General features: G+C 39.1%; 1 protein-coding gene across 3 annotated transcripts in view; it reads left to right on the top strand.

Moving 5' to 3' along the window:
• npas2 (neuronal PAS domain protein 2) overlaps positions 1-14,635 on the top strand; it is a 43,939-nt gene that overhangs the window by 9,751 nt on the left and 19,553 nt on the right. For 2 of the 3 annotated variants that reach the window (XM_039618481.1, XM_039618478.1), the window contains exon 1: positions 8,285-8,762. The exons of the other annotated variant lie outside the window; for it this stretch is intronic. The gene's annotated coding sequence lies outside the window, so the exon portion shown is untranslated. Of the gene's footprint in view, positions 1-8,284; positions 8,763-14,635 lie in introns of those variants that run through there. 3 annotated transcript variants of the gene reach the window in all.

Here is a 14,635-nt window from a genome sequence, read left to right as displayed (position 1 = left end):
TTGGTTCCTGTAGAATAAAAATTAGGCAGAATGGATATTTGGCCATAGAGGAAGCCAATATTCAATGTGTGTTTTAGTCTTTCCTCAAAGAGAATAATTTATAAGCTGCTTTCTACTGTTCTGTGAAACTTAAGAGAGGTTTGCGTGCTCTCAGGAGGAGAGCCTTGAAGATATGGAAGCCATCGTTTCATAACCAGGAAAATGAAACAGCAATAGATAGGAATGGAGACATAAGGTCATTTTTTCCATGGACTCTTTGCGAAAGGCTATTTAAGTTCACTTCAGAGTCTGTGCATAACAGAGGGGCCGGTTGCAGTTTCATAAACACTCACTGGTGAATTCATAACAATGACGTTCGGGTTAACAGCTCAAAAATGCTTCATTTGGAGGTGATGTTTAAGAACGAGCCAGGAATCTAATCAAAGATCTAACCTGGGATCTGAGCTTGAGTGGTGAAAAGAAAGAGCTGCGCTGCCCTTTCCACCCGTGCCCCAGAATGGTGACCCACATATTTGCTCACACTGCCTTAGGTAATTGCATCTTCTTTTTTTTTTTTTCCTGAGCAGGAGCAGCAGCAGACAATAACAGGCTTGGAATAACTGTGATTCATTTGGAATTGTTGAAAGAATATAATTATAAGAAAATTTGAGAGTGGATCTACCTGGTGAAAGGATGTTTGTTTTATGGGACTGCTTTCTCATTGAAAGGATGCGACCACCCACATTCACCACACACTCTGTGCTGTGTGGTGAATGTGTAATTACAAGGCACTTTTGACTAAAGTGTTACCAAAAAGTAAACGTGGAATATATGAAGAAGAAAATCTACATAAAATATGCAGGTTGACTAAACAGGGCTGAACTTGCTGTGCAATCAGATGATGGCAAATGAATTGGTTGTGAGCTGTGAATTAGTAGCTGTGAGATTGATGTGAACTAGGATTCATTTTCTGATTAGCTGATTATTTAACAGGTGCATTAACAGGTGCAGTTGGGGTGAAAGAACAGGTTTTCCCCCCACAGGTGTGGATGTGTTAAACTGCACTGAGTAGGCTGCACTGAGTAGAGTGGGGTTCAGCTGTTGCCCAGGGAAGGATTAGTGTGGAGCTTCTGTTTGGTGGTGATGGGCAAAGCTTGTGGGAAAACTCTCCTGAGAGGGGACATAATGAATTGTTTCTTTACTGTTTTCCGTTTTTCATTTCATGCATTTGAATGAGCTCTAAGGCTTTAGCCGTGGTGCTCCGTCTATACTCAATTACACGGTGTGAAAAGTCATTGAGCATCACCTCCGGATGTGATTTTTCTTCCTTCTGTGAGACAGAGCTCACTATTTGAAGCATTAAGACACATATGTCTTGAAATTCTTTTCATTTGTTCTTCTTTAACAAGTGGCGTTGAGGTAAATTGTTTGTAGCCTGTAGCTCAGCCCACACTAACAAATTTCTGCTAAAACGAAAGCAACTGTTGCACACTGATAACATAGTTGTGTAGGTCGACACAGTGATGATGTCTTTAAAAAAAGAGCAACAGAAAGCTACTGTCCCGTCTTACTGCAGTGTTATTTTCATTTGAGTCAGAAAATAAACTTACTCGTGTTGCATCAAGTCACTGTGTGCCACACCGAGCACACAGTCCATATAAAGAAATTTAAAATTAGGTGAAAACTCCTGTAGCAACCCAAGCAAGTGACCATAGTTTGTCATAGTTTAAGAAAGATGATACATGAAAATATTGACACAGGGCTGATCAGAAAGACTAGTGTATTTAGAGGTATGTTTTACTTTATTTTAGAGTAGAAAATATTAATTATGGAAGCAATAACTGTTAGTATATTGGCAATGGAGTGGCTTATAATATACACTTTATTAGGTACACTTTGCTAGTACTGGACTGGACCCTTTTTACCTTCAGAACTACTTTAATTCTTCAATAAACTGCTGGAAACCTTCCTCAGAGATTTTGCTCCATATTGACATGATAGCATCACACAGTGGCTGCAGATTTTAGGCTACACATTCATGATGCGAATCTCTCGTTACATCACCTCCCAAAGGTCATTTGAGTACAGTGAACTCATTGCGACGATCAATAAACCAGTTTCAGATGATTTGAGCTTTGCCACATGGTGCATTACCCTGCTTGAAAAAGCCATCAAAAAGATGGGTGCACTGTGGTCATAGATGGATGAACAGGTCAACAACAATACTCGGGTCGGCTGCGGTGTTTGAACAATCCTCAAATGGTACTATGGGGCCCAGCGTTTCATTTTGTTTAAGCCAAATTCGGAGCCTACCGTCAGAAATATTGAAGCAGAAATTGAGACTTGTCAGACTACTGTAGGCATGTTTTGCTCAATGTGGTGAGTCTGTGTGAATTGCAGTCTCAGTTTCTTGTTCTTAGCTGGCAGTAGTGGGACGCTGTGTGCTCTTCTGCTGCTATAGTCCATATATTAAATCTTGGATCTGTTGTTTATTCAGAGATGCTCTTCTGCACTCCTTGGTTGTGATGAGTGGTTGTCTTGAGTTATGCTGCCTTCCTATCGGCTTGAGTAGCTTGGGCCCTTCTCCTGTAACCTCTGGCATCAACAGGGCATTTACCCCCAGAGAACCGCTGCTCTCTGGAGACTTCTATTTTTCAGACCATTCTCTATAAACCCTAAAGATGGTTTTGTGGAAAAATCCCAGTAGATCAGCAGTTTCTGAAATACTCAGAGCAACCTCTCTGGCCCACTTAAATCAAATTTCTTTTCCATTCTGATGATCGGTTTGACTTTAGCGGATCATCATCAGACTATGTTTTCATGCCCAGTTTTAGTCATGTGATTGGCTGATTAGATATTTGCACTAAAGAGCAGTTTCAACATGTGTACTTACAGTATTAAACTGTGTAGATTTTGGCATATATACTGTAAAATTAACAGTGACATGCTGGAAAACCTGGATGCCAGTATTAAACTTTAGGATAACATGTACATTTATTGCGTAGCAGTCCTGAAGCATGTTTTTCAGCTGTTGTTGTGAGTTGAGAGTGAGTTAAAACTGCTGTAAGGAGAAATCAAAGCATGCAGCCAGCAAGGTTGCTTTGGCACTTTATTAATAGTCAACAGTCTAACAAATGACTTCCTGAGTTATGTATGAGAAATCTCGTCGACCAGAAGAAAAATGGAAACCGGCAGCTTGATGGGCATAGCTGGCTTGGCTGGGAGAAAGTAGACACTACACATTGTTACCATGGGAACACAGAGTGAACAGCAGTGCCACCGTCTAATTAATGACAGTCAGTGCTTCAGCAGAGGGCCGCAATGACATCATCAATACCAGCAGCACAGATGTAGCGAGAGGCAATATGGCTTAATGTCTGAGTAATTATACAAATAGTCACTTTTCACTGATGAAGCTGGAAGCAGTCTGGACAAAGGTGCAGCATGTAAAGAACGCAACGATGTGACTTCATTATGGAGTGACGCCCGCTTATGAGCACTAAATGTCATCTCATTATCCAATAGCATGACCTACATAAAAAGAGCGGCACTAATCTCTATGTAGGCGGATGGTGAATAATGCAGTAAAATGTGGGAGATCTTTATGAATCTTAGATGTCTTGTTGGTTGCTGGCAAGGTAACAATGGACTTCAGAATGTTTCTATATAATCAGTCTGGCATCCTGTACTATCTGCTCAATGCTTTGGTACTATTATGTGTGTAGTGTGCATGGAGTATGCTATAGAAATAAGAAGACAACACAGAATTTTAGCTGCTTTCAGTTATTTGAAAGTCTTTCATTTGCTGACTTATTTATTCATTTAATACACAACAGGTGTCAGGAGTTTCTGTGTTAACATGTCATTAAATATGTAAATAGTGGTCATCACTTTATATGAGAGTTAACAATGCAAACAGGACTGCAGTATAGCACAGCAGTGCTCAGAGCTAAACGCTACTGTCAGCATATGTTTAACTGACTTTAATATGTTAGCGTGCTACCATTTGCTAATTAGCACTAAATTCAGCACATTTGAGAATTGCATGAGAAAAGCCATTTTTGCCCAGTTTTGCAGTATATTGAAAACATACTATTGTAGTTTACTCTGAGAGTCTTCAGAAGAATAAATCTATATATAATTAGGTCAAGGGCTCACCAAAGTCATTAAGAAACGTTTCTGGGAATCATTGCCCAGTCAAGACAAACAACCGCCAGACCTGATTGACCAGCACTGCCATCCTTAAAACTAAGCCACTACACACAGCAGTGGTGGTAATTAGGTCAGAGTGCCACATCCTTGTTAGATTTGCTCTATCAGCCCAAAGAACATTATTCATCTGGCACCAACACTACTTATCCATGGAGGGGCACATTTGGAAGTATTTGTGCTCTAAAATGTTTTGGCGAGAGCTTCAGAACTTACAGTGTCAGACCTTTGAAAAAGACAGTCCCATTGCTGTGTATGCATTACTGAAGCTTGAGGAAAAAATTAATGGAGCATTAAGAGACAAAGCAAACATGTTACTTAACAAGAGGTAGGTGGTGGAGGAATCCTAAAGTGAAGCACTCTGTTTAGGGAAGAAAAAGTACTCACTGACTTTGGATCTTTTTTTCTGATACCCTTTAGGGCATCACAGTTTCAGAGTTGACAGATGGGTAAATCTGAGTGTACCGTGTGCAGTTTATTAACTTCATTTTGCATGATTTCTGAATGGAGTTAGTAGATTTTTACCACTCATCACCCCATGAAGCCTCTGAATAGGTATTCAGAGGCTTGTGTGGTCTAATTGTAGGTTGTTTGAACTCCTCGTGACTGATTTATCCTCCAGGACTTGTGTCTGTTTCATTCACCATCTCGTATGAGAGAAGTGTCTTTTACAGGTCTGATCGCAGTATAAGCAAACCTATATTTTGCAATCTAGTTTCTAGAGGCATATTTAGAGTCGATGCTTGAAGCTGACTCTTAATAATTATTTACTATTATTCATGCTTTTAGTCTGAAGTGCATCGGTTTGCTTCTTACTGTTGCCAGACTGTAAGTGAAAGTACATTTTATTCTAGTACTTTTGTGAAAGTGACTTAAGCCTCCAGAAACCATTAAAATTATCTGCAATAACAAACCTTTCGTTCTTACTTTCGCTCGCTTGCTTTCATTCTTGAGCAGGCTGAAATTGCACGCGTATAGTTTTGTTTTCCGTTTTTGGTTTGCGTTAGCACACAGCGCATTTTGCATAGTTTCTTTGTTTAAGTTGAGCCATCGCAAACATGTAAATCGTGCTGTTTCTTCTTTGAGATAAATGCATTAACGATAGCTTCCTCGGGATACATTAACAATACATCATTCTTGCTATGTTTTCTTCTATTTTTTTTTTTCAACTTGTCAGCACTTCCTTTTTTCCCCCAAGGTTGAATTAGGTCACATTAGCTGTGCTGCATGCTCTACGACTTGATCGGCTACATTTCTACAATATAAATAAATCCATTAGTGACTAAAATTGTAGGACAGTTCACCTCTTCCCAGCCCTACCTACCAGATTTGTCATCTACCTGACTTTCAAGTTTCTCAGTCGTGACAGAAACTAGAACAACCAGTGTGATCACACTATGGGAGTAACACAGAAAGGGACAGCACTGAATGCAACACTGAATTTGCTCAGTGCAGTATGGGGATGTCAGTTGGATGCATTGTTACAAACTTTACTTTTAAGTAATGCAGACCTGTTTAACTAAGCTGTTCCTTCTGCTGTGTTTTACTTTTATTTATTTTTTTAAAAATAGTATATCTTTTTATTCATAGAAGATACTTAGGGGTTCTGCAGATATCCTAGCAGTTCTGCAGTCACTTTCATAAGTGCAGGACTGAGGATGTTGCACAAACTACACAGATGTTGGGTGTGCAAGAAGTGTGTGAAACTGTGTAGCTGTAGTGGTGCAGCCACTGTGAGGAGTGGTAATACAAGGCTTTTAGTTTCAAGGTTGGTTAGCGCTGACAAATCACAAACGGTGTCATGCCAACAATTCAAGAGTCAGTTAAGAGGGTTCAATCACCTGATGGAGGATGTTTATGTCTCCAGAGAGGCTTCACGTATAACTTGGCTGGCTAAACTGGCATCATCCTGGTACCACCTCATGAGCCAGTCACTGAAATTGGGACTACTACAACAGCTGCAGGCTGCATCAGCTGTGTGGAAAATGTGACTCATTACATTAAGATGGTCATTGAGACAAGTGGTCTGCATATCTACCGTGGCCTCAAATGTGCGTCTGGAGTTCAGGGACATCTGGAGAGAAATTCAAATCATAAAACATCATGACGACCGGCCGAGCCAGAAGCAGACGCTTGGTTGGCTTTGACTTTGAAATTTTGTGTTCATGGGTTTTTTTGGGGGGGGGGGTTTAAATACTTTTTTCCTGTCTGGGTTAAAACATTTTTTTTTTCTTTTGTTGTCACCTTAGCAATAAAACCTGTATGCTTTAAAAGCAATGATGGGAAAAAAGGACCCACAAAATATAGAAAACAAAGTAAAGATTTTCGTGTCATCTGTTGAGATTATTTTACTGAAACTGTTCTCTCCTCAATTTTTCTATATTTTCTTGCATTTTACAAGTTGCTCCGTTTTATTGATTTAAATTGGTTTAGCAAAAACTCTTCAAAGTACACGCTGGCACTCACAGGTCAACACTCACACTCTTCATTATGAAAAGCTCCATTTGTCTAATTAAGAACATGCACTTAAGGCTCTCTGATGTTAAAGGCTAACTTGTCAAAGCAGTTGACACTCACTCTCTAATGAGATGAGGCACAACAGGTGACAGCGTTGATTCTCATGTGCTCTGTGCTCTCTATTCACACGAGAACTGGCCTTGATTACAAGATCTGCCATTAAGGAAACATATTTATGCAACCCAAAGTATTTTAAATAAGAAGGAAAGGATAGCACATCAGTGCAATCAAAGATGTGGCTATTTCCTACTGAAAAATTTAGTTTTTTTTAGTTATTATTTTACTTAACATTGTCTATATAATTTAAAATACGGTCTCCTCACTTGTTTGTGAGTAAGCAAGCGTCACATGCGGTTAATAATGTAAACCATCTATGTTGCTAACAAGTACAGTAGAGCTTGATATTTGGGAAAGTATGAGTGTAAAAAGAGTCTCACATTTACACATTTGGCACCTAATTGTTCATAATTACTGTTTTTAAGATTCTGGTCTTTCATTTTTAAAGATCTTAAAGATCTTTAAAAATGAAAGACACATTCAGAAATGTCATAGGGAAACAAAATAACTAATTAGTCTACCTACCATTAAGTTATTAGAAATAATTTATCAAGTAATGAGGGCTATAATCAGTAGCAGTGGACTTGTGGCTTTAGCCATGTAGACTAAGTGGCATCTATCCATACAAAAGCCATCCATAAATGTCATGTTAATAAAATTTAGGACTTGGTTAAAATGGCTGGTGTACTGATAGGCTTTGTCCAAATAGCACAATTAGATAAACTACTGATATGACTGTGACAGTCATATAGGCGTACTACAGTAAAACCTCTGCCTTATTTCTTTTTTAACGCTCCAAATAGTTTCTCCATGTAACTGCTCTCTTCAGTTCTTTTAACATTCTCGACATGCCCACATCTGTAGCTGCTTGTGAAGCCACTTGACAGACACAAAATACTTGGAAGCTGTCCATCATAAAGCTTGAAATTAGTCATGCAGACTGCTGACCCACATTTGGGACTTCAGCTGAGGAGAGAAGGGAACCAGGAAGTTGTTAAAAAAAATATAGGAAGTGTATGGGGAAGTACTTAAGGGGGGGCAAAACAAAAGTCTACAGCTTCTTGTTTTGCTTATACGTTGAGGTGTTGTCATCTTTCTGTATGGCCTGCCTCCCTTCCACCCTGCAGATTTAAATAAATGGTTTATAAACTTATAAACAGGGTCAGACAGGCTAATCTGCTCCGTGTTGCTGGCAGGGAGGAGGCACCGTTCACCACCTCCTCCTGCCCATGTGATTTGCCTTAATATACCAGCAGTACCTGTAAGGTCAATTTGCAGCATGCCGTCACCCACTCCTATAGATTCCTTCTTGTGAATGTAAAGCTATATCTTAGTAGATTAAAGGTTAGCCTCCTATGGCCAAGTCTCGGTAGGCTTCACAGTTTCAAACAGTCGGAAAATTGCGGCGCAAAAGCCACATTACAAATCTATTCTTCTTTGCATTGCTTTAATGACATTTTATTGGGTTGTTATTCATTAAGCACGTGTTAAAGATTGCAGTCTGCCCCCTTCCTTCCCGGTCACCAGCGCAGGTTTCTTTCGGTTGTGTTGCACAGCATTGCTGCTTATGCTGCTGCTGCCTTCGTTACCCGAGTATTGAGCTACCAGCTGACCTACTTTCTCTGCTCTCAGCCACTCGGTCCTGTTTACAAGCCGCTGCCAGCGGAGGATGTGGAGTACAGACCCTGGAAAAAAGAGAGAGCGGGAGACCGCAACTACAGAAAAAAAGCCACGAATCAGAAATTTGGTCCTCGGTTGTTGATAAATTAGGACTGTCAAAGCCACAGAGAGCTCACCGACGATTAATAACAGCACGTTATTAACTTAAGGCGCTGTTATGCAATTTAACGCTTTCAGCGCTCTCGCCTGGTTAGTCAGAGGCTGCTGATTGCGCTCGGCTGCTATGCTGTAGTTTTTACATTTTGTTTTTCGTTTAAAAATGACTAGTTTGGTTAAAGTTAAGTGTGGATTCGGATTTCTGCTGGCGACCTGTTTTCAAGGTATGTGAGATTTAACTTAAGCTTTCAGTTTCGCGTCACTGTGACAGACGAGCGCAAAATGTTGTCATAGGCTGCTGCTACCCGCTTACTCCGTTTTATATCATCAAAGTTCACGACTGGACTCTTTTCCCAATAAAGGAGAGGTGGGCGACCGCATGTTTATTAGACGGAGCGCAGGCTGATTTGGTTGGTTTGGTTAAAATCCAGGTATGTTTGACAGCGTTAGCGCTCTTGAATGCTGCTTACATGTTTTCAGCTCAGAGTCATCAAGTGCCCTGGTTACAAGGCTGAAATAACCTATTTTCCCCTCCACCCGTTGTGCCCCAGATGATGACATTAATGGCCAAAACACTAAAGGGGTTTTCGTCATTGCTTCCTCTAAGACGCCACAAAGAAAAATGTTAAATGTCACCGGAAAATGTATGCTTAGATAATTTCTCAGCAGGCTTAGGTCAGGCTGATGTTACCCAACCTGGCAGCTTTAAGCCTACTGGAGTTCACATTTCTCTGACAAACCCACAGGTCTTCGAATTCACAGTCCATTCAGGGCTTTTTGTTTATTTATTTATTTGTTAATTTAATTATCTGCAGCTGAAAGGGATTCCTTATTAGAGCAAAGCATTTCCACTGTTTGAGTCTGCATGAAGTGTGGCAATGCTATTTATTTACCCTGTACATACTGGAAAGTTAAAGGGTCAGTGAGGGCTCTCAGTGGCCTTTCCTCTGTTTTTCATTTATAGGTTTGCAGCCAGTTGAAGTGCTCCCTGCTTCCTTATCAGTTAAAGGCAGCTACACCTACTCTGGAAATCATAACACGACACATTTAGAAACACGTTTTTATATGTTATTAAATGCATTTTGAAACGAGTGTTCATGTTTGCATGTGCTCATCTGTGCGTACAGCATGCAGCGTTACACGTGTGTTTGATAAATGGTGGTAAGGTTGTAAGCTTTCAAACAACCAATAATATGAATGTCGTACAGTCATGACGCAAATGAGAAAAGGGTAAATGCTGTGCAAATTATTTCAGATTTTATGTAATCTAGGCTTAAGCAGCAAGACCTAGATACATGTTAAAAACGTTTCCACACTGACTGAAATAAAGCTTGTCCAAGCCCAGTTAGTGTTTACCTGACGGCTTGAGCTGTCAGCTCAAACCCAGATGCAGGTGGATGTGGTCAGACAGTTTAAACCTGCAGACGAGCAGATAGTAGTCGTCCAGCGCCAGTGCCACAGAACAGCTTTCTGTGTGGAATACCAGAGTAGTTGTGGGGAATGGTGTTGGCTGTCAGAAAACCTGCAGACAGACTTTTTCTGTTGCCTCGTTCGTTTTCCTGTGTGTTATTCCAGGGTTGCAAAAAGTTTTATATAATACTTTTGTGAGTCATTAGGCCTACTCAGTTTATCATGTCCTGGTTATTCAGAGCTGTGGTTTATCTTTTTTCTTTTTTAATTGTAACCTTTCAATCTGGGAACCAGATATTTTTGGCGGAGCAAATGATTTATATGTTAATAGCATGTCTATGTTTTTCACTTGTAACTGCATAATGTAAATGTATAACCACTGGTGGGTGACCACCTTGCAGTCTGTATTTCCTAGCTAATGTCCTTTTGAATTCATTACAGATTTTTCCTAGTGGCTCCATAGTGCACTGCTTTCCAGGTTTGATCCCGGGGAAAGCACACAATTCCCCTTGGTGTTGAGACAGGAAGGGCATCTGGTGTGAAAATGCTAAAACATGCGGAGCTACCTACTGTGGTGACCGCTTGTGAATGAGGGAGCAGTTCAAAGTAGCTACTTTATTACATTATTATGTTTTTTGTTTGTATTTTAAAGAGGTTTTGTGCATTTAGCAAAATCTGTATATAAGACAGAAAAAGCAATGGTGCCATGTAATCAAACAAGAGGTTGGTGTGCTAGTATATTAGCAAAGGCCGTACACATACCTTTTAATTAGTGCTAACATATAGAGTATTGGAGCAGGCTTCTTGGTCGGGTTGTTAATACTGCATAGCAGGTCACATTATATGTAAAGTAATTTGATTAAAAGACACTAACACTGGTACTGTGAGAGGAACGGTTCGCTGACTCTAATTAGCTGATGCTAACACCGCTAACACTGCTCTGTTACCATGCAGTTGTCTGTCAAACCAGCTCTGCCCATATAAGGCATTACTGTATACCTTAATAGCATTTAAAGGCTTAGTTGTTTAAAAAAATATCACCCAGTAGGAGGGATTTAACCTTTTTCTGCAGCAGTCTGTTAGCCTCAAGCTACCATGTTTGATATACTGTGGCTTTTGCATTTCCGAACTAGCCTAATTTTTCAAACCTAGACAATGCTGATTAGGTTTGTTTTGGTTTTTAATATTTAAATATTTTCCGAGTTAATTAGATATTAGTATTGGTTAGTTTTGTTAGTTTTTATGTAAATCTATGCTAATGGTTAGCAAAGATTTGCTAGGTTCTTGTTTATGGATTGAAAAGTAGTGGGCGATAGGGATGCATTTTAAGTCGAATTATGAATTGTGCTAGAAATCAGAGGGTGAAACAATCCATCGATACTTCAGATGCGTTAACTAAATTCAACAAATGCAATTTTTGGAGATTTAGTTGAAATCTCAAAGTATTCCCAGTCTTACTCTGTGCTCAGAGACGTTAAAGAGAGAGAGAGCTGCCCCACTGTTAACATTACAATCTAATTTCTTGATTGTAACTCAAAATTTATAGTTAAAGTGTTTATTTATTAGATCTGTTCAAATGCAGACTTGGAAAGCTAGTCTGCATTTGATTTGTAAGTTGTGAAATAAAGTATAAGTAGAAAAATTACATAGCTCTTGATCAGTTAAATACACTTTAACACATTATCTGGTCTTTTGCCTTACAAATTAAATACTGAGTTTTGCTCCGATATACTTGTGATTTTAGAAAATAACATTTGACCAAGCTGTACTTTGACAATGACACACTAGCAGTATGTGCATGCCATCAATATAGGAAAATGTTAATTAAATCTATTCTACATCACATGACAGAAAATCTTTAAAGCTCATATGCTCGCTGCCCGTGTCGCTAGCGCTGATGTCAAACAGGTATTTTTTTTTGTTGACAGAGAAATATCTACTGTCAGCATCGCTCATCTCATCACGCGCCCATGCCTTCTGCAAGCCAGTATTAAAGTTTCTGATGCTATCAAAAACAACCAGTTTCCTGCTGCTTTTGCATGAGGGTAATCCATCATTAGCAAAGATCCACAGATAATATGACAGTTCCTTAGCATCTCATATGTTTTAAAACTACAAAATGAAAAAAATAAAACCCATAATGCCTGAATGTGTTTGCAGCTCATGACCTGAGTGTTTTAAACATTATCACAAATACCCACCTAAAGGTGAAAAAGCAAAAGTGGAGAGGACACGAGAGCTTTTTAGATGTCATTCACTGCAGTAGAGGAGTACTTTAGGTCCTCAGCTCTCAGCAAACAGCATGACACCAGCATGCTTTTTTACTCATTAAAGCCATTAGTGAGCTTCACCGACTCACATATGAAATGAAAATAAGGGTAGTAAATGTTTCAAATGTGGTCGTAAATGATTTTCATCTCAAAGTGATAATAGTTATTAAGTTTAAATTAAATGCACAGATGGAGCATATTAAACAAGCTGTAGTTGAGGGTGGAGAGTTCTTTTTAAATGCAATACAAAGTCTACACGCTAAGAATTCACAAAGAAAATGAACTATTTCATGGCCATTGTCATTGTCTCTGCCTCTTCTACAGCCTGTTTACATACAGTGTCATCATGAACTTGAACTTCAGTGTACCACCTTGCGAAGTGAGCTCAGGTTTCAATTTAAAGGGTTTTAAATACCCGAAGGCACGAGTGTAACGAGACTCGGATGTTTTTTAGCCGTTGACCTTGCGAGGTGTGGTTTAACCTCAGTACTAGAATGCAGATGGATATATGAGGTTTATTTTAGCTGTGCAGAGAGAAGATGCAGTGTTTCTCTTTAATCTTGCGAAGAAAAAAAGGACATTTACACAGTAGATCAGTTTATGAGTGGTAATTTCTGTTGCTTGCTATACAAACTTCAGCTTTTTTGTTTTGTCAACAATTCAGGAAGATCTTTTTCGTCTGCGTCTATGCTGTAAAAGCATAAACAGTCTAAAGAGTAGTTTGGCAGTAAGTAGGGCAGTAAATGCAGAAATTATGTTTCTGATTAAACATTGGCATTTCCCCTCTGCGGTAGCTAATGTTTCTTTGTTTTGTTTCATTTAGTTTTTTTGCAAGGCATTTCTAATCAATCTGGCCCAATTAAATAAGAGCTTGATTTTTCAGTAACACATTCGAGCTTCATCCTGAGGGTTGCTGTGTATACAAAGGGGTTTCTTTTCTCATGTGTTTTTTAGACACCTTTGTGTGGAAATCTTTACTAAGCTATGGAAACCTGAAAGTGGGATGGAAGTTTGTGTGTCATAAAGAGGACATCTGTAGCTACAAGCTAATGCTAAGACGTCACAAATTTGTGGTGACCTAAAGCATAATGTCAGCTTGTTAACATGGGAACCTTTTCCACAACAATATACAAGTAATTATATTAAAAATGCTTGAATTACTGCTTTGCAGTGAAAGACTTTCAGCAATATCTTCTTTGTTTGTGCCTCTCATTTGAGTTCCTTACCTTATTAGCTCACTCTGACCCATTTGACGCCCTACAAATGGCTTCATATAAGCTACAAATAGACTACATATATGCCCATGAAGTATGGGGAAAGAAGCAAACTAGAAATATAAATTATGGGTGAGTGTTTGATTTTTGCCTGCTGCTCTGTGTTTTGGACTCCTTTTGGACTGGAAAGATTTTACTGTGGAGCAGTTGCAGGAAGCTGAGGGCAGTTTCTGCAGTAAAACACAGACAAGGATAGCATAGCAAATGTTAAACACCAGACCCTGAATTTAAGGCAAAATGTAGCTTTTGGATCTATAAAAATATGGATTGGCATGAAAACAAAACATAAGTGATACGCTTTTAGTTTAACCGTGATCACTTTTGAAATATCAGCTGTGTGCATAGTCTCCAAATATTAAACATGCAAAGTTGAAAGTTCACATAATATTCCTTTGCTTTGTTTTAGATTAGACCCCGACCTATTTATTGGCCATGCTGATATATTGGCTGATATTAGCTATTTCCAAACATACCAGTACTGGCATTTATAAGGATTAATAAATAAAAATGTGAAAAGTAAAGAAGCGACAGGAGAAACACCCTTCAACCATATCATGAGTGTTGATGTTGTTTAGTGTAGCCATCAAAGGATAATCTGCAACTTCCCCGATGACTCGTGTTTGGAGCATCACAAAAGGAACCATTTTAACCAGAGTCGGCAAGTGCATTAACAAGTAATCCACGGTTTGTTGTAATAGTACAACAAGATTTCTTTTAAACTGATTTCTCTCATAATTTTAGCAAGGACTAAAATATGGAGAATTTTAGGGAAACACGTTTATGTTTTGTGTGTCTGAAGGAAAAAAAATGTTTAAATCAGCAAAAATCTGTACCATCAGGCTCTATTTTTAGATATCATGGAACCAGATAAAAAAAACCCAAACAAAACAAAGAAAAAACCCTTGTGCACGGAGCCTGCTGACATCACAGCTCAGGTGTTTTCATCATGTCACACCACCATTAACCTAAGCCTCTTGTTGTGCCTAGATGGACCATTTCTTCTGCAGTGATACAGTTGGGAGGTGTTATTTATTAAAAGAGAAAATTGTTTCAATATCTACCAGTGCACAGAGCAGGGAAACATCTTTTAGTTCCCTTATATTCAAGAGGAGGAACACATTTCCAAGGCTGATATCTCCAAAG

This window comes from Oreochromis aureus, linkage group 10, assembly GCF_013358895.1.
Source record: "Oreochromis aureus strain Israel breed Guangdong linkage group 10, ZZ_aureus, whole genome shotgun sequence".
Taxonomy (NCBI): Eukaryota; Metazoa; Chordata; class Actinopteri; order Cichliformes; family Cichlidae; genus Oreochromis; species Oreochromis aureus.
Note: the sequence above shows the minus strand (reverse complement) of the source record. Positions and strands in the feature narration are given on the sequence as shown.